This window comes from Cyrtonyx montezumae, unplaced genomic scaffold (assembly GCF_038088225.1).
Source record: "Cyrtonyx montezumae isolate F1298 unplaced genomic scaffold, pur_monq_1.0 scaffold_7, whole genome shotgun sequence".
In the NCBI taxonomy this organism is placed as follows: Eukaryota; Metazoa; Chordata; class Aves; order Galliformes; family Odontophoridae; genus Cyrtonyx; species Cyrtonyx montezumae.
In genome coordinates, this window is record NW_027072078.1 from 34056515 (window position 1) to 34075515 (window position 19001).

A 19001-nucleotide genomic window follows, 5' to 3' on the forward strand; every position below is an offset into this window, starting at 1 on the left:
AGGCACACCAATAGCAGATGCAGAGAGCTAAAGATATGTTGACAAAGCATGTGCTTTCGTATTTCAAACCTTGAATAAGCTGGTTATCTGCCTATCCTGCCCTTCTCGTGTTTGCTCAAACATGTCTGGTACCTCATTTGAAAAGAGAAGTGAAATGAAGATATGCTAACAATTGCAGTAATGCTCCATCGTGGCTTACTGAAATTATTAAACCAGCTTGCATGGGATCTGTATTTGTGGAACACACTGTGCAAATAAGCTCTTGACGATGTGACTTCCCTTATCCTAAAGTCTTTGGTATGTTCCCAGCACCTCCCCATCCTTGAGCAAGATGAATAACTATATTTTATCTAGTTTAGATCAATCTAGGCAATAAAATGCGTGAATTAATAACCAACTATCCTGGCTGCCTTGAAGATGTTATTGAGAATGATAACAAGGAGGGAGCTACAAATTCCCATTGCTAAATCAAGGGTAAATGAAAAAACACAGATGAGTTGATTCTTTCTAAGAACTTGATCTTCAATACCTAAAAATTTTGTTTTAAACACTCATACAAGAAAACACATAATTAAGCAAAACATTGCTCTCTCTACAAGATTTTTGTACTAGCTACTTAGAAAGCAACATGAGTCTTTTTATATGGCTCGTGTAAAAATTTCAGATGCAATCCAAAATCAGTGCTTCCAGTTATTTATAATGAACTGCAAATTAACTTTGTACTTAACAACTTACTCTGAACTTCTGAAAGGAACCGTCCTTAGGTTAGTGAAAAAGCAGCCTGTAAAAGATCAATGTTTTCATATAAAACTGTATTGTCATTTTTTATAATACCTCATCAGGATATTATATAAAGTATATATACATATGTATATTTTATACGTGTTATTTGTGTGTTTGTATGTGTATAGACATCAGGAATGAACCTTTCTTCCAGGAGGCAGTTGCACAAGAATGGTTTGCCTGGATTTGTAGGCTTCTGTTCCTTTCTTGGAATCATAGAGTTGGAAAAGACCTCCAAGATCATCCAATCCAACCATCCAATAGTTTGTTTTATAACACGTTTGCAAACTCGGTTGTGTTCGGTACTTGTTAATTAAGATACACAAACATCTGTTATTTCTCTCCTAGAGAAAAAAATCCCACTAAGGGAGCAGAAAGATAAAAGGGGGGAAAAGGACCTTGCTGTTGTGCTTAAGGATGTATTTAGACAAGATGTAACACCATGTTAGAGGTGGCAAAGAATGAATTTCATCAGGACTGCTGTTTCGTTATGACTGGGCCAATTTGTGGGCTGGAATCTGCCTAAATTCCTCCCTGAGACTTAGTAACTGAGACTCCTATTCCAGGAATTCCTAAAACGGTGCTTTACACTGATGTTTTTGTGTCCGTGTGGTTGCTGTGTATTGAGTTACTTGCCATGTTGCATATCTTGCTTTCTGATCTGATACATCCACTAATTATCGTTACCTTTCTTACTCTTTTGACAGGTCAGTCCCACTTAGCATGTTACAGACTATCATTAAGCCACTAGTTTCTTTTACCCCCCTCTTCAACCTGATCCACATTCTATTCATCCTGCGCTTCCTACAGCCATCTGCGACGCACTGGCCCTAGGTATTTTGAGCTTCGTAGGATCTCCACGTGTACAGAAGTGTTCAGCTCAACTCTTCTACAGACACTTGTACAATGTATTTAACATAACCATCTAAGCACCCACAGGAAGTCTGCCACCCAGAATGGCACTGATGGCGCTGACCCCTTGGCGCTGGTTGGGTTGGGGCTTCTCCACTCAGAGCGATGCTTTTGGAGGTCCTCTGTCGCATCAGTAAATCCCAACTTCTGGCATCCAAGAATTAATTATTTGGTGACCAAGTGCCATCAAAGGCAGGTGATTGTGCTCTGTCATGACTGATTATTTCCTGTATAATATACATATTATTTTATATTTTTAAGGGATGAAAATGTGCTGCTACATGGTTTAATTTTACTGCTTACATTTTTGGAAGTAAATTTCCCCAAAGAACCATTTGTAAAATCCTGATAAAAAAATCTTTGGACTGTATAAAATAACCTTTCTTGCAGTACCTGGTAAAGATCAAATGGGATGCAGAGAAATCTGTTAGTATAAATCTAGGTTTTTGGAGTTTGATAGTTACATGACTGTATGTGTGATTTGGTCTGCCTGTAGTTCTCCCTACGGTGGTGGGTTTTCCTGGATTGTGTTGCTGAGCATTGTTCCCCACGATGTTTTGATAGCTTTCAGAATGCTGCAGAAGTCTTGGGAAAGCCAGCTCTGCTTCCCACGTGCCTCTGGCAAGCCCTGATCTGCTCGCACCGGAATTCAGACGTGGGAGAGGGAATAGTCCCCGACCAGAACAGGTTCTCCTTTCCAAAACCAAACCCCCCCCCCCAAAGCCCCAGGCCCTGCCTTGAAGTATACAGGGTCCCAAAGGAGGTATGGGCTACAAGCTGTCCCTTGCAGACCGAATTGGGAAATGCATCTGCTAAGAGGCAGAGAGCATGATGCAAGGGGGAAAAAGAATGTATTTATTGCTTGTGCAACCATATGCAAAGTCATGCTTCTGTGCTCAGAGCCAAGCCTGAGACCACTTGCCTTTCCCAGTGCCAGGCAGAATATCGGCAGCAAGGGGGCACTGGAATCCTCCTGCAGGTAGAAGTGCTGCTCCTGCTGTGCCACATATGTGTCACCAGCAGCGTGGCTTCCAGGGAGGGCATGGCTAAATCTCCTGCAGGTGTTTGCTCTTAGGCTGAGACAAATAGATTTTTTTTCTTTAATTTCTGAATGTGTTCAGGTTGACATGAAACTAGTTAGGTGATGGACAGCTTTTTGAAACATTGTGAATTTACTTCAGTTGTTTTTTTCTACTGAAATTACTTAGTTTCTTGCAAAGTTGGACTTTATTTAACTTTTTTTTTATATTGCACTATATCTGGGAGCTTTTTTTTTTTGCGACAATATTTAATGAAGTTGCAAATTTTGCATGTATTTAATTTATTTTGTATTATTCAGAGTTTTTTATATTTTTCTTTACGTGCGTGTGCACCGCCAGGAAAATGAACTGTGAACATATGCAATCTTTAATAGAGTTACTGATTCAGAACCACTCTGTGCTATCTCCTCAGCTGCTCGGCACTGAACTTTCTGCTGTGAACTAATTATCCTCTCCTTTTTGTTGTAAAACGGTCATCTTAAGAAAAAGTACCAAATTGTTAATTGCTGCCCAATTTTGTATTGTGGCATCACTGCTGTTCTGTATCCTGATTTCCAAATGTATCAGGGAGTTGCATTTCAAATGCTGTTTCCCAAGCTCCTTGTGCTGTTGTCATCAGGTGGGCTTTCTTCAGCTTGAATAATAAGTTAGCTTTGACATCTCTTAATGCTGCTAGTGCTGATCAGCCAGTCAGTTCATCTAGCTAAAGTAACGTTGAGTTTCTCCAAGTTAACTTCTTGTCAAGGCTGTAAGAAGACTCTCTATATCCGAAGTGCTGACAAGATGCATGAGGCTACGCTCCTCGAGAGGAAACACAGAAGATGCTCCACTGGGAATTATTCAGTCTGTCTGCTGAACTTTGCTCATCGATTCTTGTTTTGTAGCCTATTTCAATGAGGCAATTTTAAGTTTGTACTATATTTTCAACTTTTGTACCATTTCTAAGTCTGATGTATTTTACAGATAGAAATGAAAGGCACGCATCTGCTCTGCAGGGATCAAACTCTGCCTTCTACCATTTCCAGTCCTTGATGCTGTCTTATTTTGCTATTGGGATGTTGTGTTGTATTTATTCTAGGTTAGTTTTCAAGTTGTGGTTTATAAGGAAATGGAACTTCACATCTGAGACGTCTTGCATGGGACACTCTGTTGGAAACACAGTTCACAAATGGAAAATGTACTTCGGATGGAGCTCAAGTGCATATTGTTCTTTTTCTAGGAATAAAAAAACTATTTCACAGGATCACAGAATTGTAGGTGTTGGAAGGGACCACTAGAGATTGAGTCCAACCCCCTGCCAAAGCAGCTCCCTAGGCTGAGTTGCACAGGTAGGTGTCCAGGTGGGCCTTGAATGTCTCCAGAGCAGGAGACTCCACCAACTTTCCCAGCTGAGCTCCTCTTAATATGTTCAAATATCTTGAGTTTGTCCTTGAGTTCATGCTTCACTGGCTTGTTTTCTTCAAAGTGAGGGAAGTTAAACCTTGGAAGACCTTGGCTGACACATCTGAGTTTGTGTTTTATTTGATGACTGTGAGGTTATCCTGAAAATACTGAAAAATCAAAGAACAAAACAAAAAACACCTTTACATCCATAGTTTTCTGCCAAGAGAACCTAACGTGTAGCTCTTCAACTGAATTTCACAAAGCCCAGTGTTTTGGTAAGTGAAGCTTGGAGTCATAATAAAGAATGCATGTCAAATTGGAATAAATGGCCATTTAACTCCCAATACACCACATGATGTTATGATGTGGAATATCAATAGTACAACAAAAATCATAAAACCATAACAGGAGCTCCAAAGGAAAAGGCCCGATCCAATTTCCAGGAGGAGGAAGACCTTCTGCCGACATGAGGGTGTGTACCAACTGGAGAGTAAAGGAGTTCATGAGTTGGTAGGATGGTCATCATCTCCTCTGACTTTCCTCTTTGCTGTGCCTGTATGAACTGAAGTGCACTGGACAACGTCTGCTGCACAGGATGGGACACTGCTCCACGGCTTCACTCACAATCTTGTGCATTGCAACACTTTGTGTGGTGGGAGAACCGCAGGGCTTGAGGCGCTCTGTAGAATTATACATGTCTAGTTTGTAAAGTGTGTCATGTGTACTGCAGATGTGTATTCTCTGGGCTCTATGTATCTTTACAGTAGTGTTAATTTTAGGAGAAAAATGAAGTGTGGGCACCTTTTGCTGGTAACAAGGGGAAATTTTTTTTTTTCTTTTGCCATTGCATCAAGCAATGCTGAAATGTGTTAATCTCTTGATAGCAGATCTGAACCCTTCTTCCCCCATCCCATGGAGATAAGTATTTTATCTTCGTTCTGAGATTCTATCGGAGATGGATGGGTGTGCTGGCAGACTGCATGATGTGGAAAATAAACATGACAGTGGAAAATAAAGCTGAACTAAACTTTCCAGTGTGCGTGTTGTGGGACACTGTGTGTTGGTCGTGGGCTGTGCCGTTCAGCAGAGCTGCACTGGGGAATATGGTTTGGGAAGTAATACAAGATGTGGATGGCTTGCTGGGAAATGAACACAGGGTATAATCGTTGCTTTTTAAAATTGCATTTTCTTCCCATCTGTATGGGAACTGTTGAATCATGGCCTGAACCACTGATGGATCACCTGAGGTGAGCACTGAGTCAGCTGAGGGAGCACAGGTGAAGGCAATGCACCTGTGTGATTGGAGGGGGTGGAGTCTGGCTCCACCTCACCCAGACCCCATTGAAGGGCTGACCACCACTGGGGAAGGATCTCTGTTTGGAGGTTGTGCACTTGGAGTTTTTTATTGCAAGCCTGCGACGTGGGTGAGCATTTCTCTTTATTTTGATTGCCTCTTTCCCATCACGACAACCTTTCTAATTACGCTACCTTTAAATAGAGATCCATATCTCTTTACACCGCTCTGCTATCACCGTGCAACGCTCTCAACCCCGCGCATCCCGGGGTCGGAACCGACCCCACCCCGGAGTCGGCTGAGCGGGGCCGCGCCCGCGGGGCGGGGCGGGGGCGGCGGCCGTGCCGGGAGCGCGCGGCCCCGACGTGGGAAGCGGACAGGGTGCGCGCTTTCCGCGCTCGGAGCGGTCCCGTCGGCCTCGCGTTTCTCGGTCGCTGCCGGACGCTTCTCCGCGCTGAGCTCAGCCGCAGGTGCGTCCGTCGTACCCCGCGTGCTCGGGCGGTCCCGTCAGCTGCTCACGCTGCTTTCCCCCTCTCCTCGCCGTGCGTCGCTCGCTTTGAGCCCATTAGCGCTTCCCTTCGTCGTCCTGAGGAGCCCCGTCCTCTGGCTGGCACCCGCTGGGGTGAGCTGCTGTAGTGCGGGTGGGAGCCTCGTCCTGCAGCCCCGGGAGCTCTGGGGGGGAGATGCGCGTCACGCAGGTCGTTGTGCCTGCCCGCGTTGAAAAGGAAGTTTAACAGCAGAGCTTGCGCTGCCCTCAGTGTTTTGCAGCCCGTTGGTGTGGCAGCGGTCTCGTACTGCTCCACGAAACGCGCTGGTGCACCTTCAGGCTCTCATCTGCAAAGGCGGGCTGCCCTTAAAGAAGGAGGAAATCATTGGCGTCTGAAAAACAGCGCAGCGTTCCGGCTTTGCACTGGGAGTACGTTTTGGAGCTGGAAGGGACAGGGCTGGTTCATAATCTGAGATCTGCGGAGCTGCCTCTGGCAGTGATGAATAACCAGCGCTTCGGGGAAGAGTAATATCCCCTGTGATGCACCTCGCCAATTGGGCGATGTCAGAAACCCAGCGATGGGAGGGAGATTATCTCCCTGACCCCCGCGGATCGTGCCCTGCAGTGCGGTGATTACCCTCCTCGCAGTCTAAACACGCATAAGTGCAGGTGGTAGAAGTTACAGTCATCTAATCCCCTTTTGGGAAAAATGCTGCCCCAGCTTTGTCTCGATGTGAATAAACCTGTTGCGGCAAATTGTGCTCATTCAGAGCTCGGCTTAATTTGCAGAAATGGAGCTGAAAGCTTCTGAGACAGATGGGGATGTGCACACGTGGTGGGTGTATTGGTGAAGTCACTCCCCTGGCTGCATTCTGCTTCAAATCTTGCTTGCTCGTCTTGATTTTTGCCTTACACTTCGACTTATTTGAGTTCACTTACAAGAAGTTTTGGTGTCTACTTAGAAGTAAGATGTTAAATGTGAGCTTAAGTGTCAGCGTTCCTTTTTTCAGCTGGTAACAAGCTAAGGAAGTCTGTTTGGGCTGTGATTTCCTATGAGCAGGTTTCTTTTAGCCCCTAGCTTTTGGTGGGTGCTCCATCTCAGCGTTGTTCTCTCACTGGGGCCATCTTTTTGCCCACTGTCTCCATCTGTTGTGTCTGGCTCAAGTAACACAACACCTTCCCCAGACTCATCGTTTCAGTGCTTTCTGTAGTGCCTGGCTCCTGGTGGCTGGCGGACTGCTTGGGGTTATCCTCTGATGGATGCTCTATCTGAGAGCAGAAGGATGGAGAATGTTATCAGATGTCTGATATCAGTTCTGCAGCAGTGCAGCTGCTCCAAGGTCTGATTGCTCGAAGGTGGGTCCTGTGTCCAGGGCTATAAAGTTAAGCTTACAAGTCAAACATTAAACACAATGCAGATTATCTCAGTTCTTCCCAGACACCAGTGCACCAGAATTACAGTGTACGTGAGGAGTTTTATTTTCATCTGGGTACCTGGAGATGTGACCCCTTCCTATAGTTCTTTTCAGTATGTGTCTATTAAACTTGTGGAATGCAAGTGGAATTGCACCCCATGGATTGCCCATGGCACAGCTGCCCAGAGAGTGGGGGTCACTGTCCCTGGAGGTGCTCCAGAACCGTGGGGATGTGACACTGAGGGACGTGGGCAGTGGCCACGGTGGGGTGGGCTGAGGTTGGACTTGGAGATCCTAGAGGTCTTCTCCAGCCGGAATGGTCCTGTGCAGAGATGATGAGCAGATTCACAAGACTACAGCTAGGAGGAACTCACACAAATTGTCTCATGTGGAAAAACTTAAAATAGGTGTTTAAAATGCCACCGAGCTAATCTGCACGGACTTGAAAATGTCTCTTTGTCTGTGAAGTAGCAGCATGAAGTTAATAATTACAGTATAATTAGACAAGAAGAAAGATGTGTCAAGTGAGGTAGGATTTCTGCCTCATTAGCTGTAGGAAATGAGAGATTCAGTGTGCAGAACTGATACTTGCCTTTTCCAAAGAGCTGTGTTGGCAGCTGGAGGTTTTGTGCCCCATATTGCCTTCAGTATGAGATCTGTTGCACTCGTGCTCTTCCAGTTTTGTCCCCCATTCTGGTGAGTTTTGCGTTGCAGCCTGGGGTCAGTCAGCCACAGAGCTGAGGGAAGACAGAATGAAGAGAAATGACAGGATCCAACTTTCCCCTGATTTCTGTTAAATATCACAGCAGCCCTCCTGGGGCTTTCATGCAGTAGCAAATGCTCGAAGAGCAGTGAGTTTTGAAACAAAGGTCGGTTGTTGACGTCAAATCTTCTGAGAAGTCATTACTGGAATAAAAAACTGCAGGTATGGAGAATCAACAGGTAACTAACTGGACCACTCTGAGTTGTTTTTAAGGGTTATTCGGCCTTGAAAAGATGTTCTGTGGCATCCAGACACCTGAAAATATCATTAGACACATGAATATGTTTGTGAACCTCCTTTGTATCCAACTGTCACGATAGACTAAGTGCAATAACAGGTAGGTCCTGGAGTTTGGAAGGCTGAGTGAACTCTCTGTGTGCAACTTTGACACTTACAGAAATGAGGTTGCTTTAGGTGGCATGGAAGGAGAAGGAAGTGCTTCCTTTCCTCACTCTGGGCAGCCCTGCGTTGTTTCTTAGGACAACCATGACTGAAGCATTCAGAAGTGAGGAAACGCAGCTGGTTCTCATTGACTGCAAGGCATGGGGGTCTTAGGAGGGATGCCCTCTGGGTCTGTTTCAGCTGCTGGCTTACAAGGGAAACAGAAACATGGGCTGTTAAAACCCACAGAGGTGGACACTTAGTGCTCCTGTTGTTGGCCATCAGTTGGGTGTTCCAAACCAGGTGGGGTTTGGACACTGCAAAGACTTTGCTCCAAGTAAGAGTCTGGGATGCTGACGCCTTCCACTGGGAGTGTTTTCAGGAATATAGTGATGATAGACTTCTTACACTGGCATAGTGGTATTTCCTCATTTATTTGTTTATTTTTATGTTATCCATTGTGTTCATATCCTGCCTGAATATGTTTTGCGGTGTAATTCTGGGTGTGCCCAAAGACCTCTGATCTTGTAAAGCACCTAACCCTCTAGTTAGGGCTATGGTTGTTTTTCTTTGAAATGTATTTCCTACGTTTTCCAGTGTATTTCCCTATTTTGTTAGTTCACTTTGACCACGGTGAAGTAAAGATGTGGTAAATGGTTTTAAGAAGGGGATGTAATTGCAGGGGAAATGTTTGCTTGTACACTCAGATGCCAAAGCGAAGGGAACTGAGGTCTGCTTTGAGTTGCTGGAGTGTACCCTTAACTGGTTAAATTCATGTTTACAATCTTGCCTGTGGTTAACCATCCCTAGATAAGATCGTGGGCTGTCTTATGTGAGTGCTAACATGTAATGGAGTGATGATACGATTCACATTTAAATTACTTTTCCTTGTGCTTTATTTTTTCTATTGTCTTTGGCTTTGAGAGGAGCCGTCTGTGTTGTGAGGAATGTTATCAGTTTATTAAGTGACTGCTGCTTACAATAATCTATTGTAGCTGGGAGGGCAATGATTGGCACTCAGTAATCTTACACGGTGCTGTTTTCCTGCAGTGCTTCCGTGTAAGAGGCCTTCATGGTTCAGGCTGATTCTGATAAAGTGCTAAATCATGTGCCTGGACATATGCAAGATGGGACTTGAAACTTGGCAGTATGTACGCTTCTAAGTCAACACAGCTTAAAAGCAGCCACAGCACATCTAATTGTTGTTCCTGTTTCTTAGGTATTACAGAAATGCAAAGTTGGACCTTAATCTGTGCCTTAGTCCCAGCTGTCAGCATGTATCTTCAATTTTCACTCATGTTCATCAGCTAAAAGCGGTGCTTCAGTGTTTGGGCTATGTCACCTAGCTCATCGTGCTTTCATACGGAGTATGTTACTGGAGAAATCAGTGTTTGTATGCATGTATATGTGTGTTTATGTACATAAAGAATCGTTAAGAAGTGCATTGATAGTGTTCAATGGGCCGGGAAGATGAGTAGATTGTCTTCCCCCACACCAGAGCTTGCTGCAGCATGGTTCGCAGAACCAAGTTTTAAGAATGATCTTTGAGTTTCCAGTGTTTTGTGGAGCACAGTTCTTACATATATCCATTTGAAACTGGATGTTTGGATAAAGGATTTTGGTATGAGCCCATCAAGCATTTAATTATTCCCCTAAAACCATGGCAGGAACAGGAATTGTGTGAACTGTGCCAAGTATCTTTCATTTTCATCTGTTTATTTGTCCATAGATTGTTTGATCACCTCATAGAACTGTGGAATGGTTGGGTTGGAGGAGACCTCACTGCCCTCTGCCCCACTCCTGCTGTGGGCTGGCTGCCCCCTCAGGGTGCCTAGAGCCCCATCCATGGCCTTAGACACCTCCATGGGAGAGCAACAGAGCACCCACTGCTCAGAGCAGTGCCAGGGTCTCACTGCCTCTGTGTAAAATAATTCCTCCTTATATATAATGTAGATCTCATTTTTGTGGTTGTTTCTTTTTTTCTGTTTGTTTGTTTGTTTTAGTTTAAAGCCCTTACATCTCTCTTTTGCCTGCAGTAAAAGATGTATTTCCTATGGAGTTCTTTGTGGCTCTGTATCTTCTGTTAGTGGTGTTGCTGATAAGAAATTTTAACGTCAACACTGTGGGGTGGAGTGGGACATAGCATCAGTGAGAGATGAGCTTTCTGCTTGAGAGGGAATATTTTCCACACAGTGATTGTGGAACCACCTCCAGGCCAACTGTTCCTACTCAGTCTAGAAATAAAATATTGTGTGATGGCTGCAATAATACGATTGTTTTTGAAGAAGCTGACTGGAATCTGACACACTGGAAATTAGAGGCTTGTGTCTGCAGAGAATGTATGTGTGCAGCAACTACTTTGCTAGGATGCTCTTGTGGCATGACTTAATCTTATTGATTAGTATGAGATCAAGCAATCCAAACTTCATTTTAAGTTACTTTAGAAATGGCCATTGGTGAGCCTGGATTTCTAGAGTTGCCTTGGAATCCCACTGTTCCCTTGCTGTCTTATTCCCTGTATCTTATTCACGTGTTTTATTTCTCTCCTTAGCTCACATTGTGCTGAAGAGCCTCTATAGCAGCGTAACAGATGTGGGGCTGTGCTGGGAGGGCTGTGGATGGGAGATAACTGATTCCCAGTGCCGTGTTCCCACAGCCAACCTGGAAAGAGGTGTGGTTGCCATGAGCAGTAGCAACAAAGGCACGGAGCTGAGGCTGCCTTCTGTTGGTGGCAGCTCATCAAAGGGCCGGGAACATCCATAAAACGAGCAGTGAAATTACTTTGAAAGCTTTGGGTTTACTCATTTTACTACCGCAGGAAAATGCTGGTGTGCAGATAAAACACGTTGGTGTCTATACTGAATGTGGTACGTATTCTTTGAAGGAGCAGATGAGGGGAAGTCCCTCCAGTGCTCTTACAATACCTCTGCTCCCCTAAATCAGCTGTTTTCTGCTGGGAGAGTGCTATGACCTTGCTTATCCAGGGTGCTTTAACTGAGTTGTTTCCATGTGAAGGATGTAGTCATTAATCAGCTTCTAAGTCTGCTTGGATGAGGGTTTAACTGTTAATTGCTACCAACAATACCCATGAGTGCCTGAACTGACTTGGTGCAACGCATTTTTTCAGCAACAGCAAGCACTGCATGTTTTCAGCACTCTTCTATAACAGACACAGAGTGTAAAGCTTCATCCTGTGGCTAAATCCATGAAAACTCAGAAGTAGTTTTAAAAAATAGCCCCCACAACGATATGGGAATCGTGAAGATGCTGCACGGAGCCATCAGCCAGTGTTGAAGCAGTGATGTGCTGCATGCCTAGTGAGTGTCCTCATACCTGGGAATTCACAGCAGCTGCTGAGGACTGTGCTCCACCTGTGGGAAGATGCCTGGAGGCATGCAGGAGAGGCAGGCTGGGGAAATACAGGTTTTCCAACCGTGGCTCTCCTGGAAGTACTTTCTACACTTTATTCTGGTTTACCGGTGGTGTTTACCTCCACTGAAAATTCAGATGTTTTATATGCCAAAGCCACTGAAAAAAGAAGAGTTGATAACCGAGACAGAGGGTGGAATGCAGATCTTCCTCCTTGTGGGTGAATGTCTGTTCAGTGTGTGTGTGTGCAGACTCTCTGTCTGCAGGACGGACCTTTGAAGTTCCCTGCCTGCTATATCAGTTTCAGCAGGAGAGATCAGGATAGATCAGGAGAGCTGGCTGGCTGTTGATCCGAGGAGTGGTGGGCTGAGTGCTGGAAACCATGGAGGGCACTGCCCTAGCTCTCCCCAGGTGAGACCAGGTACCTGCTTCAAACACTTCACCCCCCCCACCAGTATCCCAGCAGGAAGAAGGGATCCAGCTTAAGTTCTGCTTGGACCAAACCCCTCAGATATCTGAGTACACGTGCATCCACATGAGCCTGAGCTGGGAGATGGGTGGAGAGGTGCTTATCCTGCCAGAACAGGCTGTGCCTGCGAGCCTTGCCTCACGTGGTCCAGGAACAGAGGTACCTGTGGGGTCCTGGGAGCAGCGGGGAGGAGGGATGTGAGGAAGTGGGGATTGCATATTTCAACTGTGTGTGTCATGCAGTTGTTCTTGTGGTTTTTATAAGCATAGGTGGGCTTTTTTCAGCTTAAACTTGAGGCTTGAGAAAGCTGCTGCTTGAGCTGTGCGTCAGCCCATCTCATCAAAATAAGCTCAGCTCTCTGGAATTTGGTCACAGACAGAGCTACTGGTGGTAAATGTATGAGTACAAAAGCCTCACAGTTCGTATCTGATACCAGTTCTATTGTGGGAATGGTCCAGACAGAGTTTGGTTTGGCTTTTTTTCCAACTCCTTGTGATGGTGATGGAAGACTTCACGTGGAAGGACTGTCAGATTGTACTTCAGTGGGTTGACCTGTCAGTGCAGTGGCCGGTGGTTCAGGGAGCTGAAATGTTTATGTCCTGTTTTGATAGGAAAGCCTGAGGCTGCAAATGTGCATCCTACGATGCAGTACCCAATACGTGAGTGAAGTTCATTGTGCCTGTAGCTATGATAGTGCATTAAACACCAGGGTTATTAATCTTTCCTCATCTCCAAAACTTGTACCCCATGTATTAATGCATGTAACAGCTCAGAACTTGAAATCCTGTTTCCCTCTGTGACTCGAGTCTTGAGAAAGTAATTTTATTTAGAAGCAGCAAATGATTGTTTGGTTTATATTAGATCTTCAGCAGCATGCAAGGTTCACCTGTCTTTGCTAAGGCTGTTGTTTAAGTACTGTTACTGGATGGGAGGGAATGGGTACCCTTGGGTTAGGCAACCCCATGAGCCTGCTGGTCACAAACTCTGTCTCTCATTTGGTAATCATAATAACAAAACATAATGATCGTTGCAGTCCTTCTCATGCGATAAGGGCATTAATAATCTAATGAATGTTTCAGCCTCCATATTGAAATGAGAGGTATTTGGTTTCTCAGCTGTTTCTCCACAGTGGTAAGAGGTAGATGTTGGCCATGGGACTCACTTCGTTTTTATCAGAGAATCATAGACTCGTGGAGTCATTAGGGTTGGAAGAGACCTCTAAGCTCATGTGCCTTATCTTTGTATTGGACTAATTAAGCCAAGCAGATGCTAATTGTATGTATGACTGTGTTAATGGGAAAGCCTGTGGCAGAGAGCTGTACTGAGCTGGGATTGGAGTGAGGATAGAACATACCTGGGAATTTAGATAAAATTTTGTTTTTATTAATCGACATTTGCTTGTATGTCATACATGGGCACCAGCCCTGAAAGTAAGGAGACGCTGTATGGATGTGAGGAGCTTGAGCCTCAGATTTTGCAGTAACTTTCCAGCAGCAGGTAACAGCCAACAGGGATGCTGCAAAGGGAACTCCGAGCTTCCTGCACCTGACTTGGATCATGCCAGCACCGTATTCACTATCTTAAAGAAATTACCACAATAAAACACTTTAACGTTCACCTTAACATAATAAAGGAATGCATTTCTTACAATAAAATATGACTAGACCTGCAGAGGAAATAATAGTCTCTAAATTATTGTCAGACAAAGGCAAACTGCACCTCCTCTTGCGCAGTGTCGGCTTTCACGTTGCTCAAGCTAAAAGTGCCAGTGAGCATTTTTAAGAGCTTTTTTTCTTTTTTAAATTAACAAGTAAGAAGAATTTTAAGATAGTTTTGAGAATCAATCTGTCATCGTTTGTCTTCTCAAGAATGCGTGCAATGTTTTGAATTAAAAAAAAAAAAGAGAGAGAAAAGCATAAGGAGAGGGTTTTGTTGAATGACGTTGATCTTCTTTGGGGTTCTTGTTTGTTTTCCTGCTTGTTAAGCTCCTGACATGGAAAGGGGCTTGAAAAGGCTGACAAACTACCACATCAGATGTAGGTTTTGGTATGCCATCAGGTCTGGTTATATGATATATACTGGAGTTGATTCTTACAGCAAAAACTCATGTCAGAAAGCATTGCTTTTCTTCTGGATTTCTCCTCACTTTGAAGTGCAGCACTCAGTATAACTGCAGAAGATGTAGGAAGCAGAGAACACATGTAGTTCCATCTTAATTGTTGAAAATCACTTGATATTCTTGTAGCATTCTTGAAAATTGGTTTCTGTTGTTTTAGCCTATAGCAACAATGCTGTTGTAGCTCACAGGACTGGAATGTATGGACTAATGGAATTGAAATCCATTCTTGAGGACCCAACTGGTTGGTGTATAACTAAGTGCTCTTAGTGAATGACAGCAACAATAGACCTCAGTGCAACTGGAGGCAGCTGGAGTTTAGTGGGACATTGATTCCTAGCAGCTTCCAGGCACGGTCCCATTGTTTGTATGTGGGCTATGCCAAGCACTTACCAAATGCCACCTGACCAACCCCTTTGTTTGAGAGATCTGCCAACAACCATGGACTTTCATTTCATAGTAATCATTTCGAAAGAGAAGAGCTTATTATTGTCGTGGGCATTTACTTTGGGCATTTAGACATTTCTTTGTGGTAGGTATTAAATTGTTGTCATTAGTGTTGCATTTTTCAGATGTCCTGTGGCTTTGGGATGCGTTGTCTTTGGAAATAGTGATGTCCTATCTCCCATACATCAATATGGCAACTCCATAGCTATGAACTTGGTAAGAGAATGTCCTCACTGGTGAGACAGAACAGAATGGATATATTCAGTGTGTGTTTTAAATGTAATGTGTCTATTTTCTCAATAGTAAATCACAGCAGAAGAGACTGTGGAGTTTGTAATTTGAACTGGTAACTGTTTGTAAAAGATCATCCTAAGAATCATTCCTATACCCTACAAGAAGCACCATGCTTAGGATTCCTAGAAAGTGCTGTATTTTGCTGTAAAACTTCACGAGTGGGTTTTTTTGTTTTGTTTTTTACAAAGAGGAGATAGGAGGGCATTACAGAAGGTTCAGTGCAATCACGCAAACTTTCTGTCCATTTAGAAAAATATATGAAGTGCAACTTCCTCTCAGGATGACTGTGGTTAATGAGCACTGAGCAAAGAAAATGAATCTGTAGTGATAAAAAATTGTCGTTGGTGACACTACCTTCCTTCAGGTCTTAATGAAGCAGTACTGCCATTGGTCACAGCAGCTGGGAGGGAAGGTTCATGGGACACCCAGGCTCCAGTGGGTGGTCAAATGTAAGAGATTCTGGTATGGTTCACCCACATCTAAATGCATCGTGTTTCAGTGCAGGCTGTCTTGTCTTTTGGTTTTGTTCTGACTTGCTCTCTTCAGCTGTGCTTTCACAGTCACCCACTGCCTTGGTTTCCTCATCATTTGTTTCCTTCTGATTCTTACAAGTTGTTGATGATTTATATCGTCTGCCTTATATCAAGGGAGATTCATCTTATTTTAGTTTAAGTGGCTAAGAATATCCCTATTGTTTCTTCCACTTTCTTTGGACTCTGGTTTTATGGAAAAGAGCTGACGTCCTCAGAAAGGAATCTCAGCTGTAGTTCTGTGCCAATCTGGTCCATGGGAAATGGTTTCATTTTGTTATTTGCTTGTATCCCACATCATTATTTTTATTATTACAATTGCTGGAATTGTTACATTCTTGAGTTCTTGGGTATTAATGTCTTTAATTGGGAAGGTTCTATTCAGAACTTTCTGCTTATTTCAAGCACACGGTTGTACTTTAAATCACTTTTAGATGGTGACTTCAGAGCCTTCCATCCTCTCAATAGATGTAAAGTAAAATGAAATTTAAATTATATTTTTAATGTAAAAGTAGGAAAAGGAGTGGTGGCAGTGAATTACTCAGAATTATCTTCTGTGCTTGCAAGTGGGTAAACATTTAATTCTATAGAATTTCTTTTTTGGAAGTTAAATGGTGGCCCTATAGAGGCTGATGAGGAATCTTGCTGCTGATTTTAGAGACTGGAATTTCAATGAGCTGATGACCCTTTAGCTCTTCATATTTTGTTCTTACTCTAAGCAAAAACAGGATGTTTTTTTCCTTTTTCCCTCCCATTTTATTTCTTACCTTTTTTTTGTTCCTATTCATTTTAGTTCATAAATAAATAAATATTTTCAAAATCAGATACAGAAAGAATTGAAGCAGTCAGTAACATGCAGTGGAGCATGAGCTTGCAAGTGCCTCTTCACTTAAATTAAGACCACTTCAAAATAGTTTGTGGTGCAAGAGGAAACATTCTGAGTATTATCTCCCCTTAGATAGAGCAGCAGACTCACTGCACGTGCCTGCCTGCTCTTCTCCATGTTATCTTTGATGCCTGCACCCCAGAGAGCTAAATCAAATGTCACCAACTTCTTTCAAGTCATTGTGCCTTTCAGTGAGTGCCTCATTTCTTTTTTTTGAATGGACTCTGTAGGTGAGTCCTGCTTTGAAAATGATTACCATAGATGTCTTGCGTACTAACACAGCAGAACAACAGATGCAGACACCACTGGAGATTTTCATGCAGTCTTTGAGTTGAACATTCAGACCAAGAAATGCGTTTTGCTTCTTTATACAGATTTATCACAAATCCAGCACCTAGCAATCGTTCATTTGATCCGCTGCAATTCCCTGGCAGCCAAAGCCCAGTCTAACTAATGACATTTGTGGAGCTGTCTCCTGTCCTCCATTTTATGCCTTTTCCTTCTGTCTTTGGTTAGGTCTGCTACTGCTTCACTGAAAATGGAGGCTAAGGAAGGGGGATAAAGTCTTTGGGTCACTTTTATTCGGGTATGTTTTATTGTGGGTGAGGACTAGAAGACATGACCACACTTGCAGCTTCTGAGCATACATCTCATTTCTTTGTGACTCCTTCATCAAGAAATGGGCTAAAGGAGCACGGTGCGTGAAGGGACCTCACAGCCTCCCCAGCTCAGGCTGCCCAGCATCCATCCATGGCCTTGGTCACCTCCAGGGATGGGGCACCCATAGCTCTGAGCACCAGTACCACAAGCTAAATCTCCCCTCTTTTAGTTTAAAGCCACGCCTCCTTGTCCTTTTCTTGCTTGTGCTTTCTTGCCTTACCTGCCTGAATAGCTTCCGCACCGTCTTGCACATGGACTGATGACAATAGCTATGCTCAGCAACGATGTCTCCAGTATAATAGGTGAGAGTAAGGAGCCTGGGCCTCACAGAGCAGTTTGTTTGAGCCCAGTGACACGACCTGCCATAAATCTGCAGCCATAACCCCACAGGCTTTAGTACAGTGCAGTCTGCATTCATCTGTGTCTAGCATTTATATCACCGAGGTGTCTGAAGGCAGGCAGACCTGCTGAGTATTTATTGATCTATTACCAAAGCACGTGAGGAATGCGAACCAGCTAGCCAGGGACCAGCTCCAAACAGCAGGCAGAGCACCGAGTTTATTTTCAGACAGACTGCTTGAGGGGTGAGGTTCAGAGGTAGCATTCTGACCACATAAAACACCATGTTGTCTGTCCCTGTGCGGTGTTTGCTTTGCAGCTGTGTAAATGCCTGTGCAAACAGCCACAAAACCTTAAGCTCACACCTTGCCTGGGTGTGCTGTGGCTGGGGGGGCTGCAGGGGCTCTTTATGGCTCAGTCTGCCAGTGGCACAAAACAAGGTGCACTTGGTGTTAGCACACAAAGAGACACAAGCATTGGGGCTCTGGTTTTTTGTATTGCCTTCCAGATCTGAATAAGCAGAGGCTGATGTCATATATCAGTTTTTATTCACACTCTACAGGGAAGATTAAATTTAAGGTGACTTTTGGAGTGGAAGATAGGTAGGGTATGTTTCTAAAGAGAAATCTTTAACAAGATGGAACATCCAGATTTCTGCAATCTGTTAATTTCATAATAATCTTCTGGCCTTTGAAACTGGTGAGTTGGGGAAGGAATTAGACCCACCCCGTCTCAATAAAGCGAGACAGTAAATAAATACTGTTTCTGTGTCTTGAATACTGTTTTGATGGTGTAATGGGAAAAAAAAGAAAAAGCTTTTGACCTTAAGATATGTCACTTATGTGTTCTGCCAACCCAAAACAGTGGGGTTCCCACCTCATTCCCTGGAAGTAAGGATGGAGCAATAGGAAAAATGCAAATGCTGCCACCCACCATTACCCAAGGAACCCGTTCTGATTCACGGTGCTACGTGTCCTATTTGCTGTCTCTACAGAAATTACAAAGATGACAGCAAGAGATTATGTGAAAATTAATGCAGTTTCTTGGTTTGTACACGTTAATGCTCTGCCAGCAGTGAACTGTTTAGGAGCCTTGAGAGCTTCCTCCACCCTTGTGGGTGGCACGGAGCTATGTCAGGCGTTTTTACTGTCCTTATCACCTCTGTAGACATGCTGGTTGATGTTGGTAGCATGCCTTTATAATGACAGGTGTTGAAAGGAAAATGAAGAAGCAGAATGAATGCCTTGTGACCTTTTTCATATCCAATTGGCGAGTTATGCAGATCTCCAGTTGTCACACCTTGTATTTGTGACTCAGAAGTGTGTGGATGAAAGTAACCTTCTCCTGGCTTGGGTAGCAGTTGCTTTCCAGTCAGGAAAAAATGCCTAACACTTTCCTTTGGGTTCATCCACACTTCCATCACAGCAGTCCAT

At 43.9% G+C, this 19001-nt stretch overlaps 2 protein-coding genes across 2 annotated transcripts in view; both read left to right on the forward strand.

Moving 5' to 3' along the window:
* The window catches only part of KIF5C (kinesin family member 5C), a 62220-nt gene extending 59817 nt beyond the window's left edge, over positions 1 to 2403 (forward strand). The window contains exon 26 of the mRNA XM_065750449.1: positions 1491 to 2403. The gene's annotated coding sequence lies outside the window, so the exon portion shown is untranslated. The remainder of the gene's footprint in view (positions 1 to 1490) is intronic.
* Positions 1 to 19001, forward strand: part of MBD5 (methyl-CpG binding domain protein 5) — a 322289-nt gene that overhangs the window by 248704 nt on the left and 54584 nt on the right. The gene's annotated exons all lie outside the window — the stretch shown is intronic.